The 21,803-nt window shown below is 33.6% G+C and overlaps 1 protein-coding gene across 1 annotated transcript in view; it reads right to left on the bottom strand.

Moving 5' to 3' along the window:
- Positions 1-21,803, bottom strand: part of LOC136826196 (L-threonine 3-dehydrogenase-like) — a 126,693-nt gene that overhangs the window by 83,715 nt on the left and 21,175 nt on the right. The window lies entirely within an intron of this gene.

Genomic DNA, 21,803 nt, shown 5'->3' with positions numbered 1-21,803 from the left:
ATGTCAATTTACCTCTTGGTAAGGGCGTGTGGACGTATAAACTATTACTGGGCTACTTAAGTTCAAAAATTGAAACCATTAACTTATTTTGGGTACCACCGTGTAGGTTTGATGCTACAGCCCCATGTATTCGTGACTGTGTTTGAAATAAGTTCTCTTATTTTAATCCCAGGGCTCTTTCTTATTGTCACTCTCCTGTCAGATATCAGGAATATATATATATATATATATATATATATATATATATATATATATATATATATATATATATATATATATATATATATATATACTCTGAAGGTTAGAGTTATTCGATATATTATTCTTTACAAATTAAGAGCTTTCTATGCCAGCGACCTACCAACTCGAAAACATTTCTCAATTATGATCTAAATCTGCAGGAATGGAGCAGGTTTCCCTTTCTCCAAATCTTTACATTTTCCTTAAAAATAAGTGTTTCCTTCTCAAGTCGAAAGGATTGATTGATTGATTTCCGGTCACTGAAACTAGCGTCGCAACATCCACAGCAGGTTACTGGTGCTGTAAGAAAACTGAATAAAATAAAGTTCATAATTCAACAAATAAAAAGACGCAAACACATAAATATGAATTTATTAAAAACAAAAACATGTCGAGTCTTATCCTAATGAAAGAAAACGGGAAACGCAACTCGCCCACATGCGGTGGCCAAGAAACACAACCGTACAAAGATGGCTCTGCCTCGATACCTGAGGGGTATTAATCCAGATGAATTATTAGTCAAAGTATCATTAAAGCTGAAAATCTTATTTCGAGAAGGTAAAAAAAGGGAGCCCAAGCCTTCTGGAGATTACCCATCAAAGGAATCCTGGGAGAAGCAAGAAGGGATGGAGGGACTGGAGGAGGCTGAGGAAAGGGGGAGACATAATCCCTGGGGAAGGGAGGATTAAAAAAAAAGAATCCCTGAGGAGTGGAGGATTGGGAAGATTAAAAAAAAGATGTAGTGTTTAGGAGACCGGGTACTTGGGCTGAGAGAAGGAAATTGCTGACGCCGTAAGATGGGGTAAATGTGATAGGTTTATGATGGAAAGCAGTTTAAGTTGTACCTTCTATATTCCTGTGGGAAATTGTTATGAGCTGATTTGGTCTCAACTCACTCCCACTTTTAAAAGGAAAATGCGTTCGTGTGTACGAATATTATTAAATGATGACTTGGTGAAATGTATGTATGAATTGAATTGAATATAGAATTTAGGCCAAAGGCCAAGCACTGGGAAATATGAGGTCATTCAGCGCTGAAACGGAAATTGACTCTACAAGGTTTGAAAGGTGCAACAGGATTAATTAGACTTTAAAACAATTGTTAGGAGAGGGTGGGAAGTAAGATGGAAGAAACAGAATATGAACGGAGGTATAGTGAAAGGAATGAAAGTGATTGCAGCTAGGGGCCGAAGGCACGCTGCAAAGAACCTTAAGTAATGCCTACAGTGCACCGCACGAGGTGCAGTGACGGCACTACCCCCAAAACGGGGGAAATGTATTTATGAGTAAAAACTTCCTTTACTTATGAAATACTGTGTATTAACTCAGAGAGTTTACTTAAGAATATTCAGATAGGGACAGTGATTTAAAAGGTACGTATTATTATTATTATTATTATTATTATTATAAGAAAAGGGCAGCATAAGGCTGAGTAACTTTAGGCAGTTAGTTAGTTTGTGATGGGACATTATAAAATTAGGCTGCAAACAAAGCAGTTCCTAATTAACGATTCACGAAATCGTCCCGAAACAGCTGTAAACTGTAACTGTTGCTTCCAAAACCAACAATCTACCTTTATGACACTGAACAAACCAGGAAGACATTTGTAGTAACTTATATTTTATGAATGGAACTATAAGGGTCTACACACCTAAAGAAAAAAAAAAAAAAAAAAAAAAGCCGAATTTTGCTTTACCAGCGTGTGGCAGGTCAATATAAGTACGCATGAGTTGGAGAGCTAGTGTCCTTTATAGCATGGAAGGTGTAACGAAGAAAATTGAATACAATAAAGTTTATAATTCAACAAATAAAAAAAAACACAAATACGTAAATATGAATTTGCTGAAAACAAAAACATGTAGAGTCTTATCCCCCTATGAAAGAAAACGGGACACGAATCTTGCTCACATGTGGTGGACAAGCGGACATGTGGCCAAGAAACACAAGTGATTGTGATTGTGTAAAGTTAAGTATATCTTAGTTTAACCAGACCACTGAGTTAATTAACAGCTCTCCTAGGGCTGGCCCGAAGGATTAGATTTATTTTACGTGGCTAAGAACCAATTGGTTACCTAGCAAGGACCTACAGCTTATTGTGGAATCCGAACCACATTATGACGAGAAATGAATTTCTATCACCAGAAATAAATTCCTCTAATTCTTCATTGGCCGGTCGGAGAGTCGAACGCTGGCCCAACAGCTCTACCCACCCCTCCAATGAAGAACTTGTGATTGCGTCAATGAAGAACTTGTGATTGCGTAAGGGGAGGGTATCCATTGCTTTCATAAATTCGGATTTGGAAGGGGGCAAATATATCCACCACACGAACTTTCTGTGTTGGGATATTAGAAAGTGTGTGTGTGTGTGTGTGTGTGTGTGTGTCACTGCTCTCAGTTAAACACAATAAATCGAAATGAACATTGCGCAATGAAACAAACATGCCAACACCAATATCTTCTTCCATTCCCCTAAATAACCCCCATATTTACAGAATTTTTACTCCCACCTTTATCAATGCTCCATACGTACCTTCATATCATACATCATACGTATCCTCATGTCGTGATAATTCAGGTTTGGATAATTTTCTAGTTAATTTTCTACCGTCACTCAGTCCCCCCTCCCAACGCCCTCTCCATACTCCCCTTCTCACTCCCCCCAGCTCTCAATTAAAAAAGTAAATCAGCATTAATTAACAAATGCCATATTTAGATTATCTCACTGGCTACTGAATTTTTGGACATTTAACTTTCGGGTTATAGACATATTTGCTGTGAGTGCTTCGTTAATCGTTTTTAAACGGAATTTGAAATTATGTTCGAAAATAAAATGAATACTTTTCAAAGATGAATAATGATTCTGCCTCTTGAACATTGAAGAGGTAGGGTCATATCTTATTGACTCTTTCACAGAATTTGATAACCGTTCGAGGTATGTATCATACAAGTAATTTATATTTTTATGCTTCACAAAGTCTCTTTCTGGCTGATTTTCAATATATATATATATATATATATATATATATATATATATATATATATATATATATATATATATATATATATATATATATATATATATATTCCCCTCACTTTGTTTTATCTTTCGTCTTTCACAAGCATTTTTACTTTATATTCATTGTATGTATACTTTTAAATAATCTAAGGAAATCTCTCTCTCTCTCTCTCTCTCTCTCTCTCTCTCTCTCTCTCTCTCTCTCTCTCTCTCTCTCTCTGCATCAAGCATTCATCTCCCTTTCTCTTTAACCATAGGCATTCTCTCCTTACATATAATTACAAATGCTTACACACACACACACACACACACACTTATCTCATGTCCATAATCTCTCTCTCTCTCTCTCTCTCTCTCTCTCTCTCTCTCTCTGTATCAACCACTCGCCTCCCTTTCTCTTTAACCTTAAATTCTCTTATTATCATATCTATCAAATTCCTTCCATCTTCCTCCCAACGCTGGTCCGTAGGACCTCAAGTAATTTCCTGTCAGCTGCAACAATCTCCTGAGTTTCGGATCCTGAGTCTCGGATCCTGTCCGCCCGTTGCCTGACATACAGCTGACGTGGACGTGGTGAAAAACTATCTATAAAATTATAATAAATATCCTTTCGCCTTTTTCTTTTTATTAACACTTTTTTGTGAGTAAAGTTTTGGTTGATTTATTAGAGTTGCAGTATTCGAAGTTAGGTAGATAATTACACTGTGATTGTGAGGTAAACCAACATTATATTCTTATATATGAATGGAAAACTGCTTCTATTAGAATATCCTGGAATTTACGCCATTCACAATGGTTTATTATAGTTAACTTATCATCATCCATCATTTTTCAAAATCAGTTAGTTAGATATCTGCATAAATATTATATGAAAAACATAATGTCTTAAGAATGTATAAATTTTTTAAATATTTATTTCCTTCAACTTAATGGGTAAGGAAACCCTTCTTTTTCCTAACATTTCCCCCAAGTGTTCCTCATCCATAGAGGGACATTCCTCTTATTGCAGATGTCGTATGTCAGTTGATTCCGACCAATATCGAATAGTGCAATCTGCCATTTGGCAATTTAATGGCTGTTTGCTAGGATTATTTCTCTCGACAAATCTATAATTACCTACGCGATCTCTTATACATCTTCACGAACACGAAACAATGACGTCGGTCCTCTCTCTCTCTCTCTCTCTCTCTCTCTCTCTCTCTCTCTCGCAATCAACTTCCAGTCTCTTCAATCTAACAACCCGTCCTGTTTCTATTTACCTCGTCCCAAGCTCGTGAAACTATCGTCCCAAAACCCTGTCAGCAGCAACGACACATACACACATACACATGTATGTATATATATATATATATATATATATATATATATATATATATATATATATATATATATATATATATATATATATATATATATATATATATATATATATATATATATATATATATATATATATATATATATATATATATATATATATATATATATATATACATATGCTATTTGGGCATATTGTCTCCCTTATGCAATTTCCATTGAAGTTTATTGCATTGTTCGCAGATTCTACCTTCTTATCAAGACTCTGGACCAGTCTATACTTATTTTTCTCTTCAGGCAAAGCTTCTCAGGAATAAGGAAAAATTATTCAGTATTCTTTCCATTTCCTTTTTCTAGCCGACTAGAAAAAGTAGATGGAAAGAATACTGAATAATTTTTCCTTATTCCTGATAAGCTTTCCTGAACAGGAAGAGAAAAAGAAGTACAGGCTGATTCAAAGTCTTGTTAAGAAGATAGTATCTATGAACAATTCCTTTAACTATATATATATATATATATATATATATATATATATATATATATATATATATATATATATATATATATATATATATATACATACATACATACATACATATATATATATATATATATATATATATATAGTATATATGTTAAAATATATATATATATATATATATATATATATATATATATATATATATATATATATATATATATATATATATATATATATATATATATATATATATATATATATATATATATATATATATATATATATATAGTATATATGCTTAAAAAATCACAGTAGATGCACGTGACTTCAGTGTATAAGCGCATCCCACAGGAAAATGACAGGCAGAAGTTTAGTACCAAGCGCTTTCGCGTTTATTAACGCATCGTCTGGGAACACAAATGAGACACAGATGAAAAGAAGGTAAAAAAAAAAAAAAAAAAAAAAAAATATATATATATATATATATATATATATATATATATATATATATATATATACATACATATATATATATATATATATATATATATATATATATATATATATATATATATATATATATATATATATATAATCTTCACTTTTAATTTTCGAACTGGTGAAGTGATCTCATACCCACAGCTTGCAATTGAAAGAGTAATGGTCCAGTCATCTGAATACGACAGTCAATGGAAATTTTAGCATAGCTCTCTTAATCTAGACGCCTCAGAACAGAGTAAGTTCTATTCTCAAGAGACTAAATACAAAAGACAATGCAAATGGGTATGTATTTGAAATACACATTTCATCTGACTCATGCTGAGCAATCAGTGAGAAGTTGTTTTAGGATAAAAGATAATAGACGTGAGCAGAGGTAATTCTTTTATACAATCAAGAAATGGGATTTCTGAAACCTGTCGAAAGCTACCAGGTTTGTGAATTTTGATATTAATAAAACATGACCTGCCCTCTCAGATATAAGTGGGACCGTCCCATTACTCGCTTCAGAAACCTAATATCTTTTCAATAAATACTTTTTTCATATCTCATATAAAAAGGATTAATGCATTTCTCTCTCACTCAGTCTATGTCAGCCTCGCCTTTGAGACTGATTTCATAACATGATTATAATTTGAGTTGAAAGAGAAACCCACAAGATTCTTGTGTATAACTTGTTTACTTGACCTGAAAGTACTCCAGATTCAAGTAATATGTAAATATTTACAAGTAAACGAGTTATACACAGGAATCTTGTGGGTTCCTCTTCTCAAAGATTATCTTATTATTTTTGTGCATAGACAGAGACTACACGGCTACAAGAAAGTTCGTGATTCACTCCAGGAAGGGGAATATGTAATAACATACCACTAACCAGGTCATCAATTCATCCGGAAAGCTTCCTCCCTCCCCCCCAATTAACAATTAACTTTGTCATGTCGCCTCTGAAAATTAATTTTCCAAAACTCCAGTAGCCAGAGAGATAATCTGAATACGGCATTACCTAATTAGTGTTGAATTAAACGTTTAATTGATAGTGCCGGAGGACTAAGGTGAGGAGAGAGAGAGAGAGAGAGAGAGAGAGAGAGAGAGAGAGAGAGAGAGAGAGAGAGAGAGAGAGAGAGAGAGAGAGAGAGAGAGAGAGAGAGCATAAAAAATGACCAAAACAGATATAAGAGAGAGATAGATATGGAATTAGAGAGAACATAAAAAATGACCAAAACAGATATAGGATAGAGAGAGAGAGAGAGAGAGAGAGAGAGAGAGAGAGAGAGAGAGAGAGAGAGAGAGAGAGAGAGATGGAATTAGAGAGAACATAAAAAATTGATTACCAAAACAGATACAGGTCTAAAAACTCGAAAGTATAGATAAAGTAAATTCAAAGGTTGCAGGGAAAATAGAAGAGAGAGAGAGAGAGAGAGAGAGAGAGAGAGAGAGAGAGAGAGAGAGAGAGAGAGAGAGAGAGAGAGAGAGAGAGACCATAGAAAATTACCAAAATAGATACAGGTCTAAAAAACTAGAAAGTATAGATACTATAAGTTTAGTTTCGAAGGTTACAATGAAATGTTTACCCCATTCTTCCCGTTTGGGTAGTGCCGTCAGTGCAACTCACGTGGTGCACTGCAGGCTATACTAAAGTGCATTTTGAGCGTTCCTTCGGCCCCTAACTGTATCCACTTTTTCAGCCTTTTACTGTACCGCTATTTCTGCTTCCTTTCTCCAATCTTGCTGTCCAACTTCTCTAACTATTTATTCTTAGTTGTAACTGATGGGAATTTCTCACGGTTCCACCTTGAGAAAAATTTAGGAATTGAGATATTCCTGAAGCCAAACACAGATAATATATAAGAGGAAATTTGTTACCCCATATTCGGCCCCTACAAAGAAAGGGTACCTTAAAGATAAACCATGCTAAACAAACAAAGCTTAATGCTATACAATGTACACTTTTCAAGAGACAAACGATTTTAACACAAATGAAGAGAAAGGGGAAAGAAAGCTAATTCGAGTGAAATATTAAGGACCAGGAAATTCCCCCAAAGCCAAACACAGATAATGCGTAAGTAAGGAAAACTCTTTGCTTCATATTCGTCCTATACAATGAAAGATTAAAGATATATAATGTAGACTTTTAAAGAATCAAACGATGTTAACGCAAATAATGGGAAAGGGAAAGGAAGAGAAAGGATGTTAACACAAATAAAGAGAAAGGGAAGAGAAAGTCGTGTACCAAAAGCAAAGAGTCTGCATGTGAACTTTCTCTTCCACTCTTCAAGGGGAAGAAGGCCTTGGGGATTGGCCCAGGGGGCGGAGGTACGTAAGAGGAGGAGGAGGAGGAGGAGGAGGAGGAGGAGGAGGAGGAGGAGGAGGAGGAGGAGGAGGAGGAGGGGGAAAGGGTCTGCTCCGGATGAATTGTTAATGAAAGCTGATTAAGGCTAAAAAGCCGTGAAAAACGACGAGCAACCTTTTGGGAGATTACAGCATCAAAGGCGCGTTTGGAGGAATCAGAGGATGAGGGGGAAAGAGAGGAGGCGTGGAAAGGGTAGGAAAAGGGGAGGAGTGAGGAGTGAGGAGTGAGGAGCGAGGAGTGAGAAGCCTGGGGTATTGCGACAGGAACTCTTTCTCTGTAAACAGGAAGTTTCTGAGAAATGATAACTTTTATACGTCCCAAAGTCTTATATTACGTCTCATTTTATTGCTTTTATGTTGAATATTGTTGAAGTCTTGTAAACGGGATTTTCTGTAGCATAATTTACAGAACATAACTTCTGGAAAGGACGAAATAAAAATAACTGTTACATATTATCCTACTATATTCAGGAGGTTATTTACACCTAAGTGTTATCAAATATGCTTGGACATTGTAAATCTGACAGACATTTCCCAATCACTCTAAGAGGATCTTCAAAGTGAAGAGATAAATTTAAAAATTGAAATAAACAAAACAGCAAAATATAAGTAATTCTAAGTTGGCTACAGTATCTGTAATTCAAAAAGGATATTACGTTAACCGTGAGATTTTAAATTAATATGTAAATTTTAAGGTTATAATCATTTAAATCTATGTAACTCAAGAGAGTCGGTCTTCTGCTTCTTTGAATTTTGAGGTTTACAAAAACAAATCTATTCCTTTCCGTCATCAAGAGAAAAAGATGGATGACTTAGGCTCAAGAATAGAAACGAAAGACTACGAGGCAAAGCATCAAACGTAATTAATTAATCAATAAAATGATATAAAATACTAGAGAGAGAGAGAGAGAGAGAGAGAGAGAGAGAGAGAGAGAGATAAAATTCCCACGTCAATAAAATGATATTAAAGTCCTACAGAGAGAGAGAGAGAGAGAGAGAGAGAGAGAGAGAGAGAGAGAGAGAGAGAGAGAGAGAGAGAGAGAGAGAAAATTCTTGAATGTCTTAATAGCACTCATGAATGTCAACTAAAGGACATAACCACTGAGAGAGAGAGAGAGAGAGAGAGAGAGAGAGAGAGAGAATGTCTCGGTAGTATTCACGAATGACAACTAAAGACATGGCGTTTAAGAGAATGAATGAAGGTCGTTCTTTTGAAGAATATAGACCACTGAGAGAGAGAGAGAGAGAGAGAGAGAGAGAGAGAGAGAGAGAGAGAGAGAGAGAGAGAGAGAGAGAGAGAGAGATCGTTTACCTGTGCCTCAGGGGTCCCTTACTTCCACTTCACTCGCTCAATGGACGACGACAATCTCTTTTGATCCTTCGCCGTTTTGTCGTTTCTTTGATTTATTTAGGCCATTTTTCGTTCCTTTTTTTTATATAACCTTTCCCTTTTTTCCTTTTCTTTATATTGTCTTTCCCCTTTTTTCTTTCATTTTTTAAAATTCAATTTCCAGTTTTTATTTCCTTTCACTTTTTTTTATTCCTTTTCCCCTTTTTTATTTATTGTTCTTTTATTATTCCCTTTCCTCTTTTTTAATTTGCTTTCCCTTTATTATTCCATTTTCCCCTTTTTGTAGTTCTTTTCAAGTTTTTATTTCACTTTCCTTTTTTATTTCCCTTCCCAATTTTCTATTTCTTTTACATTTTCTAATTCCTTTCCCTTTTTGTTTCCTTTTCCCTAGTTTAATTTCCTATCTCTTTTTTCCTTTTTTATTTCCTTTCCCTTTTTATATCGCTTCTCTTTTATTTCCTTTTCCTTTCTTTATTTCTCTCCCTATTTTCCCCTTTCATTTTTTTATTCCTTTTCCATTTTTTTAATTCTTTTACATTTATTATTTCCTTTCCCCCTTTTATTACCTTTCCATTTTTATTTCCTTTCCCTATTTTATTTCCTGCCCTTTTTTCCTTTCCATTTTTTATCTACTTTCTCTTTTTATTCCCTTTGCATTTTTATTTCCTATCCATTTTTTACCCCATTTCCCTTTTTTATTTCTTTTCCATTTTCTTATTTCCTTTCACTTATTTTATACTTACTTTTTATTCAGTTCCTCTTTTTTATTTCCTTTCACTTTTTTTACTTTCTTTCATTTTTTTTATACTTAATTCTTACTTACCTTCCCCTTTTTTATTTCCTTTCACTTTTTTTGTCATACTTAACTCTTATTTACTTTCCCCTTTTTTTATTTCCTTTCCCGTTTTTATTTCCTTTCACTTTTTGTCATACGTACTTTTTATCTACTTTCCCCTTTTTTATTTCCTTTCCCCCCTTTTTTATTTCCTTTCACTTTTTTTACTTTCTTTCATTTTTTTTATACTTAATTCTTACTTACCTTCCCCTTTTTTATTTCCTTTCACTTTTTTTGTCATACTTAACTCTTATTTACTTTCCCCTTTTTTTTATTTCCTTTCCCGTTTTTATTTCCTTTCACTTTTTGTCATACGTACTTTTTATCTACTTTCCCCTTTTTTATTCCCTTTCCCCCCTTTTTTATTTCCTTTCACTTTTTTGTCTTACTTAATTTTTATTTACTTTCCCCTTTTTCATTTCCTTTCCCTTTCCTTCTAAGAATTTATTAAGGTTTTTTTTCCGGAGTTTAAATGTAATGATATTTTCCTTACTAAGAGTGTGGCCTTTTTACTATAATAAACGTTTTAAACACTTATATCTTTATATATTTCAGTGGCACTGGATGACAGATGGTTGTCGAATAAAAGTCCCACAGACATTTAAACTGCAAGTGAAACTGGATATTTGATGTGAAACTCACTTACTGAAACATGTTTCAATTTACAGTCATCAATAAGTACAGGATCTGGTGTATAGGGAAGATTGTCTGTCAATCATACCAACTGTGGACTGAATCGTCTTCAAGATGATGATATTATGGATAAACAGGAATTAATCTGGAATCTGAGAGAGAGAGAGAGAGAGAGAGAGAGAGAGAGAGAGAGAGAGAGAGAGAGAGAGAGAGAGAGAGAGAGAGAGAGAGATCGTTTACCTGTGCCTCAGGGGTCCCTTACTTCCACTTCACTCGCTCAATGGACGACGACAATCTCTTTTGATCCTTCGCCGTTTTGTCGTTTCTTTGATTTATTTAGGCCATTTTTCGTTCCTTTTTTTATATAACCTTTCCTTTTTTCCTTTTCTTTATATTGTCTTTCCCCTTTTTCTTTCATTTTTTAAAATTCAATTTCAGTTTTTATTTCCTTTCACTTTTTTTATTCCTTTTCCCTTTTTTATTTATTGTTCTTTTATTATTCCCTTTCCTCTTTTTTAATTTGCTTTCCCTTTATTATTCCATTTTCCCCTTTTTGTAGTTCTTTTCAAGTTTTTATTTCACTTTCCTTTTTTATTTCCCTTCCCAATTTTCTATTTCTTTTACATTTTCTAATTCCTTTCCCTTTTTGTTTCCTTTTCCCTAGTTTAATTTCCTATCTCTTTTTTCCTTTTTTATTTCCTTTCCCTTTTTTTATATCGCTTCTCTTTTATTTCCTTTTCCTTTCTTTATTTCTCTCCCTATTTTTCCCCTTTCATTTTTTATTCCTTTTCCATTTTTTTAATTCTTTTACATTTATTATTTCCTTTCCCCCTTTTTATTACCTTTCCATTTTTTATTTCCTTTCCCTATTTTATTTCCTGCCCTTTTTTCCTTTCCATTTTTTATCTACTTTCTCTTTTTATTCCTTTTGCATTTTTATTTCCTATCCATTTTTTACCCCATTTCCCTTTTTTATTTCTTTTCCATTTTCTTATTTCCTTTCACTTATTTTATACTTACTTTTTATTCAGTTCCTCTTTTTTATTTCCTTTCACTTTTTTTACTTTCTTTCATTTTTTTAAACTTAATTCTTACTTACCTTCCCCTTTTTATTTCCTTTCACTTTTTTGTCATACTTAACTCTTATTTACTTTCCCCTTTTTTTATTTCCTTTCCCGTTTTTATTTCCTTTCACTTTTTGTCATACGTACTTTTTATCTACTTTCCCCTTTTTTATTTCCTTTCCCCCCTTTTTTATTTCCTTTCACTTTTTTGTCATACTTAATTTTTATTTACTTTCCCCTTTTTCATTTCCTTTCCCTTTCCTTCTAAGAATTTATTAAGTTTTTTTTCCGGAGTTTAAATGTAATGATATTTTCCTTACTAAGAGTGTGGCCTTTTTAATATATTAAACGTTTTATACACTTATATCTTTATATATTTCAGTGGCACTGGATGACAGATGGTTGTCGAATAAAAGTCCCACAGACCTTTAAACTGCAAGTGAAACTGGATATTTGATGTGAAACACACTTACTGAAACATGTTTCAATTTACAGTCATCAATAAGTACAGGATCTGTAGTACAGGGAAGATTGTCTGTCAATCATACCAACTATGGACTGAATTGTCTTCCAGATGATGATATTATGGATAAACAGGAATTAATCTGGAATCTGAGAGAGAGAGAGAGAGAGAGAGAGAGAGAGAGAGAGAGAGAGAGAGAGAGAGAGAGAGAGAGAGAGATTTTCCTTCTCGATATTATCATAATCACCAGTATTATTATCAGGATAATTATTATTACTGTCGTACCTGTCACGACATTGAAGAATGTCAATATTCATGGAATTTATTAGTACTTAACAATTATCAAGTATACTATGCTTTTCTGAGTTTTGTTCGAGCCTTTGTAATAGTTAAATGTGGAACGCATTGCCCGTAGATTATTATTATTATTATTATTATTATTATTATTATTATTATTATTATTATTATTATTATTATTATTAACTTTTTACTCATTACCATTCCTGAGTAAATCTTATTTCCAGTTACTTAATATGTTTTCGAGAACTTAATATCTTATAGATACCTCGTAGCATTCGACTTCATGAGTAGCAAAATCAAAATATTTATTGTACTATAAGAAGAGCCCATGAATTTAAAAGTGTTTTTATGATAAAGGTAAAAGAGTAATATACTAATTCTTGTGAAGTAAACCAGAAATAAAAATGTTATTTTATTATACAAACATGACGGAATAATAATGATCTTTCACAGCGATACTACACAGGATGCAGAGCTCGAAAAAGAGCCAGTAAAGAAAACGGGATTCAGTAAGTTTATAGAAAACGGAATGAGGTCAACATACAGACAACAGAATAAGGTAAGCGTACAGAAAACGGAATGCGGCAAACATATAGACAACGGAATTAGGCAGACATATAGAAAACGGAATTATGTAAACGTACAGAAAACGGAATGAGGTAAACTTATAAAAAACGGAATGAGGTAAGCGCACAGAAAACGGAGTGAGGTAAACATAAAGACAACGGAATTAGGCAGGCATAAAGAAAACGGAATTATGTAAACTCACAAAAAGCGGGATTATGTAAACACACAGAAAACGCAATTGGATAAACATACAGAAAGCGGAATGAGGTAAACATACAGAAAACGGAATTATGTGAACATACAGAAAACGGAATTGGATGAACATCAGTTCTGCAGGAAAGTCAGGATATAGCAGATACGAAACAAAAAGAAAAAACATAAAAGAAAGCCAAAATAAAACAACGAAAGTATAACTTACATTACCAATGACTAACAGAGAGAGGGAGAGTCATATGAGAAAAACGGAGAATAGCATTTAAATGTCACCATCGATTTTACGATAGATTTTTTTTTTATAACTTTGGTGTTCTTTGACTGACAGCTGCTTGTCCAGTTAGAAAGATCGTCTCGGGGAATGGGAAAAAAGAAGCTCTTTGACAGGTGAGATGCTTATTTAGTTAATGGGACTCTTTGCACTGGAGGGGAGGGTTTTGAAAATTATGTTCAAAAGGTTTTTATGGGCTGAAAGAAGCTAGAGGTATGCAGAAGAATTTTCATTATTATTATTATTATTATTATTATTATTATTATTATTATTATTATTATTATTATTATTATTATTATTTTCTTCAGATTTAACAGCAGTTAGTAAAGGATAACTTCGGTACTATATATACATATTTATAGTTTTATAGATACATAAAAATTAATAGATAAATAATTATTAATTACTCTTTATATATGTATACATAAAGCTACATATATATACATATATATATTATTTATATATATACAGTATATATATATATATATATATATATATATATATATATATATATATATATATATATATAAACAATTATTAATCATTTGCGAAGAACAGACAATTACTGTGAGAGATAGCACAAAGCGTAAGCAGAACAGAGAAAGGAACAGTATAAAGAAAGAAGAGAACAGAAATAAAAAAAACCTTAAGAAAAAAAAAAGAATATGAGAGAATTCCTCATCATTGCCTGCCACCGAAAAGGCGAAGGAGATTCGGGGTAGAAGGGTCCTACTATATGGGATCAAGTGGGTGAAATATGAGGACAGGAACCTTAGGGATAAAATAGGAGCCATGCTGACTGAGCTTCCTTCCTAGAAGTGCGGATAAAGGAATTAATGGCCGGGAGAAAAAGAGATCGCATTTCGGTTGAATTCGTAATGGGTATTTACAAGAAGAAGGAGAAGAAGAAGAAGAAGAAGAAGAAGAAGAAGAAGAAGAAGAAGAAGAAGAAGAAGAAAAGTTATTGAAAGAAATTAGTAATAATCATTAAATTCAAAGGCACGTCGATGTATTTAAATTGAGTATCATGGCAACCACCGGTCCAATTATGAACTAATAATTACATCACACCAAAGCTTTAGAAAGTGTCCACTGAGATGTAATTTACCTCATGAGGTCTCCACCAGATTTGTAAAGGCCTTCTGCTAATATCTACATATAAAAAGAAATAGACTCAATAAGTATATGAAGAGCTGATGCAAAGGTCAGGTTGTTTCTGCTGAATCATGTGTAACTAATTCTTCAGGTTTTCAAACTTAAGCATGGGATGAAAAATAAACTTTAGTCTGCCGTGACTGGGTCCAAAGCTATTTATAAAGATACTAATGTATATAAACTCATAGTATTATGATGTCTTATGCCTTGTTCCTAACGTGAATTATGTAGATGTTAATTTTGTGTATATTACAGTATTTACGTCAAATTTAACGCTCATAAATTCGATCTAAATTTGTATTGGTTATCAATACTAAGAAAAATTTCGCCTAAATCCGTCTCATTCTCAAATGGAGAACTGATTACATAGAAACTACGAAGAATTTTAAATACACAGAAATCTACCACGATATGAATTTGAAAAAAGGAGGAAGTTTACGAGAGGAAGAATTGCGTATATATATAAATACAGTATATATATATATATATATATATATATATATATATATATATATATATATATATATTATATATATATATATATATATATATATATATATATATATATATATATATATATATATATATATATTCCCTACAGAAAAAATCAAAACTAAATGAAATAAAGACGAAAATTTAATATAATATATATATATATATACATACATATTATCCTGAGAGAAAAAAAATCGAAACGAAGTGAAATAAAAACGAAAATAAACGGAATAAATCTATTGAAGCGCTTCTGAGTGCCGGAGTAAATTGCACCTGACAGGTATTCTAAAGCTTTTATCGAATTCCTATTACAACATTTTATATCTGGACAGGTGTTTGGGAATGCATTTGAGGAGGGTCTGGGTAGGAATGTTTGGAAATCGCTTTCTTTTCTTTTCTTTTTTGCTTTCTAGAGTTAAGGTTTGGTTCTGAAAGGACAGTGTCTTACTTAAAGGGAATTAAGTGTGAGTATATGTATATATAATATATATATATATATGTATATAAATATCATATATGTATATTGTACATATCAAACCTTCAGGTCACTTTACCAACTGTACTGGTGTCTATATTAGTCACAATAACCACTGACCATCTTAAACATGAAAATATTATTTAGACATATGCCTTTGATTGACTGAATTCCTCACTCTATATAAAGTTAAATATGAGCACTCATACACACGCGATGGACAAGAACACAATATATCAATAAAAACGCCTTTACTTTGCTTTACTTCGTTTCCTTCAGTGGGCGTTTAGCCGAGATAAAATAATGAACCGACGGATGTTCGAAGCTGAAATTCTTCTTCTTCTTAAAAAAACAAAAAAATACAAATAAAAAACTCCTCCGGGAAGGGATGGTGGGATAAGCCTTTTAAGAGACGAAACATCAAAGGTGCGTTGAGAGAAGCAAAAAGGGAGACGGGTGAGCAACCCAGGTGAGAGAGAGAGAGAGAGAGAGAGAGAGAGAGAGAGAGAGAGAGAGAGAGAGAGAGAGAGAGTTACGGTGGAGAGAGTGGTGGAGGATTTGTGGTGGTGAAGGGGAAACGTTTAAGGGGTTTTCTTGGCCCCGAGAAACGTTTCCCCCTAGAAAACGTTTTCTAGAGAGAACGTTTTCTAGAAAAAAGGTTTCTATGGAAAAACGTTTTCTAGGGAGCAAGTTTTCTAGAAAAACGGTTTCTATGGACAAACGTTTTCTAGGGAGAACGTTTTCTAGAAAAAAAGTTTTTATGGAAAAAGTTTTCTTGAAAAAAGGTTTCTATGGACAAACGTTTTCTAGGGAGAACGTTTTCTTAAAATAGATTTCTATGGAAAAATGTTTTCAAGGGAGAACGTTTCCTAGAAAAAAAGTTTCTATGGACAAACGTTTTCTAGGGAGAATGTTTTCTTTAAAAGGTTTCTATGGAAAAACGTTTTCTAGAGAAAACGTTTTTATGGAAAATAATTTTCTAGTGTTATAAGGAAAAAATGTTATCTACGGAAAAACGTTTTATAGGGAAAAATGTTTTCTAGGAAAAAGCGTTTTCAAGGGGAAAACGTTTTCACGGTGCATGAACGTAAAATCTTAAACATATCAAATAAGAATCAAATCTAAAATATCAATTATAGTCCTTATTTTAATCATATATCGAGTTTTCTTGACTTATTCAGTTCTGAGACAAAATGTTTAATGTTTTTTTATGTTTTTTTGAGCTAATGACGTCATGAAATTGATATTTACGTCTCCGAAAAGTCCACTAAATTTGCAAATTTCTTTTTCGCAAAGTATGAATATCAAAATAGAATTAAATATTTTTTCAAAATGAATAAAATAATCACGTAGTCATAGGGTCACAAATTATTCCACAGCATTTTGTTACAAACTTTTAATCTTTGAACCATTAATCAAGCGATCAGTTGGCCTCAAATTGCTGCCCAATCAGTGAATACCACCAAAGATATTAGTTTTAAATTCATAAACACCGTATACGTTACGTTTCTGAATTCCATCTAAATTTATATTGGATATGAATAGAAGACTAAATATCACTTCGAGCCCGCCTCACTTACTAACGAGAAAATCTTTTACACACCAGTACATTTTTATGATCTATATTCTTACTCAAGGTTCTCGTGGAGAAAAGTGACAAAAATATCGTTTAAGCTTCAAGAGTAACAAGTAAAAAATGCGCCGAAGTTTCTCCGGTGCGATGGAGTTTTCTGTACAGCGTGTAATCAAGGCCACCGAAAATAGATCTATCCTTCGGTGGTCTCGGTATAATGCTGTATGAGCAGCGGCCTATCCTATATCGTTGCCAGAAGCACGATCTTGGCTGACTTTAACCTTAAATGAAATAAAAACTACTGAGGCTAGAGGGCTGCAATTTAGTATGTTTGATGATTGGAGGGTCGATGATCGACATACCAATTTGCAGCCCTCTAGCGTCAGTAGTTTTTAAGATCTGAGGGTGGACAGAAAAAGTGCGGACGGACAGACAAAGCTTGCACAATAGTTTTCTTTTACAGAAAACTAAAACGAAAATAGGTAAACTAAATCTTCGAAGGCTTCTATTGAGTTCGAGTATAAATTGCATCTGACACATACACCAAATCTTTTATCGAATTTCTATTACCGCTTTCTATATTTGGACAGATGTTTTGGGGGATGCCTTCGAAGAATTTTTGCTCTGCAATAGGAATTGGAATTGGAATTTGCGTTATTTCGTTTTCCTTATGGGTTGGAATTTAGACAGACTATATTTCCTTATATAGCTATTTTTGCACGATAACGTTGAATTTCATTGATGCATGAATCTACCTGAACGCAAATAAGAAGCCGTGAGAGAGAGAGAGAGAGAGAGAGAGAGAGAGAGAGAGAGATTTCCTGATATTAAACTCAGAGCAGAGATTCCGTTACAGCTAACATATGTAATATCTTACAACTATCATTGAGTTAAAATTAAAAATAATATCAACTGAAATCAAAACTCTTCTGCTCACCTCTAATTCAGTTCAGAAGATAAAACACATTTCGAACGCAGTCTTCAAAGTTCCTTCTTCCACGGAACAGCGTCCTTTTTTAACTAAGTGAGCATCTCACCTTTCAAACGCTTTTTCCATTCCAGGCGTCGTTCTCTATAACTGAATAAGAAGCAGCTGTCTGTCAGGGAACACCAAAGTAACAGAAAAATCTCACCCTAACGTCAATCGTGATATTTCAAATGTCACTCACATTTTTTTTTTTTTAGTTTTCTGTGAAAGGAAACGATTGAGGTGGATATTTGTCTGTCCGTCCGCACTTTTTCTGTCCGCCCGCAGATCTTGAAAACTACTGAGGCTAGAGGGCTGCAAATTGGTATGTTCATCATCCACCCTCCAATCATCAGACGTACCAAATTGCAGCCCTCTAGCCTCAGTAGTTTTTATTTCATTTAAAGTTAAAGTTAGACATGATCGTGCACCGCTATAGGTGTCAACAACACAGGCCACCACCGGGCCGTGGGTGAAAGTTTCATGGGCCGCGGCTGCCAGTTTCATACAGCATTATATGCTGTACAGAAAACTCGATTGCGCCTAAGAAACTTCGGCGAATTTTTTACTTGTCTATTATATCTCTCACGTCTCCATCAATCATTAGGTAGGAGAGTTGCTCTTTCCAAAGACATCTGGTTTCTCTATGTTTTTAATCTTTATTATTAATTTTTTCTTCCTTCCAGCACTTTCAATACTCTTCCATATCCATTTTTACTTTCCTAGCTTTTCCATTTTTAGTATTCTTGCGTAATTCCATTTTTCTTGTCTAGTTTTTCTATTTTCTATCTCAGTTCCATATGTCAAGGCGAAAAACATTGTCTTCATTCGGTCATGGTCCAGTAATAAAAGTCTGGAGTTTTTCCTCTACAGAACTTCAGTTCTTCTGTTCTCAAAAGTTACTTTATATTTCTTGCTTTTCTTTTATGATCCTTAACTTCTCTTGAATCGATTATTACTCAGGACTTCTAAGCAAAGTCTCTTATGTCGATTTTTTCCACTCGTCGTTTGGTAGAATTCTCTTGGCTCTTCTTACTGTGCAAGAAACAGTCGTATTTGAAGGCCCTCTGCAGCTGACTATCTACGGGGCGTATGACTCACAGCTTAGGTCAACGGAGAGATTTAACGAAGAGATTCAAAGGAACTAAAACTGTTTCTAAAACAAGTTGATGAAGAGTAGTTTCTAGATTGGATTTATTCAGTATTACTCATCTGATATATATATATATATATATATATATATATATATATATATATATATATATATATATATATATATATATATATATATATATATATATATATATATATATATATATATAAATATGACTCAATTGGTTTTGCATGCGAAACGCTTTCGCAATAATAATACCAGTAATTACAATCTCTCCTCTCTCTCTCTCTCTCTCTCTCTCTCTCTCTCTCTCTCTCTCTCTCTCTCTCTCTCTCTCTCTCTCTCTCTCTCTCTCTCTCTTCCCAAAATACCCACATGCTCTATATGCTTTACTCATAATAATACTAATAATAATGAGAATAATGGTAGTATCTCTCTCTCTCTCTCTCTCTCTCTCTCTCTCTCTCTCTCACACACACACAGACACACACACACACACACACAAATACCAAGATGCTCTTCATAAATTTCACAGAAAAAAAAATTATAATTATGTCATTAACCTGGCCCCTCAGGTAATTCATTTCCACCCTTTTTAAGCTCCTGAGAAATATTCATTTTAACCATTCTAACAATTTTAACAATTCATACTACCAACAACAAAGAATCCCAGACACTTACACCAATGCGTGGGCCTGGAACGCATTTCAAAAAATATATTCATATTTAATAACTGCTATCTAACACCTAATATCTAATATCTGATAGCCAATGGAACGAGTGAGTGAGTGTGTGGGTGTGCTTCCAGACTCCGCCTGACATCCAATTCCATTTCGATAATTATTAATTTAAATAGTGATTTCACTTAAAAACAAGTAAAAAATGCGCCGAAGTTTCTTCGGCGCAGTCGAGTTGTCTGTACATCGTATAATCAAGGCCACCGAAAGTAGATCTATCTTTCTGTGGTCTCGGTATAATGCTGTATGAGCAGCGGCCCATGAAGCTTTAACCATGGTCTGGTGGTGGCCTGGTCTATGTCTTTGCCAGACGCACGATTATGGCTAACTTTAACCTTAAATAAAATAAAAACTACTGATGCTAGAGGGCTGCAATTTGATATGTTTGATGATTGGAGGGTGGATGATCAACATACCAATTTGCAGCCCTCTAGCCTTGGTAATTTTTAAGATCTGAGGGCGGACAGAAAAAGTGCGGACAGAATAAAGTACGGCCGGACAGACAAAGCCAGCACAATAGTTTTCTCTTCAGAAAACTAAAATCCAGAGGGCGAGGAACTCAACGGGGTTTAAAAAGAGACTGACAAGTGCCGATGCTCTTGAAGTCCTCTAACCTTTCTGAATAAATAGTTAAGACTATAAAAAAGAAAAAGGGTGTTATCAATCAAGGGCGGCTGAAACGTAGTCTCTCTTTATCCATCACTGTTTCTCTTTCGTTTCGTTACTGTCTGGGTGAGCAATGAAGACGTTTTTATCTTTTCTCGTTATTTCAGATAGAATTTGAATAATTACTGAGGTGATCCAGAAACAAGGTGTTTGTTAGTTTTCTGTAAAAGAAAACTATTGTGCCGGCTATGTTTGCCCGTCCGCACTTTATTCTGTCCACACTTTTTTCTGTCAGCACTTTATTCTGTCCGCACTTTATTCTGTCCTTCTGTCCGCCCTCAGATCTCAAAAACTACTGAGGCTAGAGGCTGCAAATTGGTATGTTGATCATCCACCCTCCAATCATCAAACATACCAAATTACATCCCTCTAGCTTCAGTAGTTTTTATTTTATTTAAGGTTGAAGTTAGCCATAATCGTGCTTTTGGCAACGATATAGGGTAGGCCACCACCGGGCAGTGGTTAAAGTTTCACGGGCCGCGGCTCATACAGCATTACACCGAGACCACCGAAAGATAGATCTATTTTCGGTGGCGTTTATTATACGCTGTAGCGGCTGTACAGAAAAATCGATTGCGCCGAAGAAACTTCGGCGTATTTTTTACTTGTTTTAATTATTTTCTAAACTTGAGGAATTAAAAGATGTGTTTCTGAATAACTGGTGAATTTTCTCTCTCTCTCTCTCTGTGTACACTTACAAGTATACATATATGCAGATGCGCAAATATATGCATATACATACACGTATGTATATATATATATATATATATATATATATATATATATATATATATATATATATATATATATATATATATATATATATATATATAATTTTAAAACAAATACTTGATCGTTAATCATAAGAATAAAAAAGGACCAAGTCAGTCACAGACTTTGCCAAGCATTATTTTAAATTTTGATGTTTTCAATAAATTTACTTCTATTTTCATGATTTTTATCTTTACAATTTTTATTTTTATTTACTATACTATCATTTTTAATACTTTTCTTGTTATTATT

This window comes from Macrobrachium rosenbergii, chromosome 40 (genome assembly GCF_040412425.1).
Source record: "Macrobrachium rosenbergii isolate ZJJX-2024 chromosome 40, ASM4041242v1, whole genome shotgun sequence".
NCBI lineage: Eukaryota > Metazoa > Arthropoda > Malacostraca > Decapoda > Palaemonidae > Macrobrachium > Macrobrachium rosenbergii.
The sequence above is the reverse complement of the archived record's forward strand: the minus strand, read 5'-3'. Positions and strand labels throughout refer to the sequence as shown.